The sequence below is a fragment of the Trichechus manatus genome, unplaced genomic scaffold (assembly GCF_000243295.1).
Source record: "Trichechus manatus latirostris isolate Lorelei unplaced genomic scaffold, TriManLat1.0 scaffold00083, whole genome shotgun sequence".
Classification (NCBI taxonomy): Eukaryota; Metazoa; Chordata; class Mammalia; order Sirenia; family Trichechidae; genus Trichechus; species Trichechus manatus.
Genome location: NW_004444019.1, coordinates 9886057 through 9887197, shown reverse-complemented (window position 1 = coordinate 9887197; position 1141 = coordinate 9886057).

Below are 1141 nucleotides of genomic sequence, written 5' to 3'. Positions count from 1 at the left end.
GCTCAATGAACCCCATATAGGATAGACCACAAAAGAAAATCACCAAGGCATATCATAACCACACTCACTAAAACAAAAGACAAAGAAAGAATCCTGAGAGCAACTCCAGAAAAACGAAAAGTCACATACGAGGAGAAACAATAAGACTAAGCTCAAATTATTCGGCAGAAACCATGCAGGCAAGAAGGCAATGGGAAAACATACATAAAACCTTGAAAAAAATTGCCAGCCAAGAATAATATATCCTGCAAAACTCTTATTCAAATATGATGGTGAAATTAGGACATTTCCAGATAAACAGAAATTAAGGGACTATATAAAAACCAACCAAACTTACAAGAATTATTAAAGGGAGTCATTTGACCTGAGAACAAACAACATCAGACCACAGGATGAATCTAGGATGCAGGATCGTACCAGCCAGATACCAACCTAGGAAATGAACTCTCAAGGACTATCCAAAACCAAAAGAATTACAACAGGGACCCAGAGAGGTTAATCTGTAAATGACAATAACATCCGAACAATAAAAGAGGGAATAAATGGTGCAATAAACGTAAGGCGATACCAAGTAATAATAGACTGGTTCAAACCTAGGAAGATAAGAGTAAATTTCAAGGTAACGACAAAGAAAGTTAACAAACCTACTGTCTTAGGCTGGGTTCTCTAGAGAAGCAAAACCAGTAAAGTGTATAAATATATATATAGAGAGAGATTATATCAAGTAAACTGCTCACGTGATTGTAGAGGCTAGAACGTCCGAAGTCTGTGGATCAGGGTAGAGGCCTCTCCCAAGTCACACAGCTGCAGAAGCTGGCAAGCCCAAGATTGGCAGGTCAGAGAGCAGGGCTCCCGTTCACAGGCTGTGCAGATCGACGAATCCCAGGTTTAGCAGATAAGCTGACAGTTCAAGTCCCAAGAATGGGAGATGAGACAACAGGAAGCAGCCGCATGATCCAGAGAGAGCAAAAAGCCATAACATCTGCATATATACAGATTCGGCCACACCCCCAAGGAGACTCCCTTTCATCTGATTGGCTATGCACAGTATATTCAATCATGGGAGTGATTACATTAAAACACTGAGAATCATGGCCCAGCCAAGTTGACACACAATCTTAACCATCACACCTACTCATCA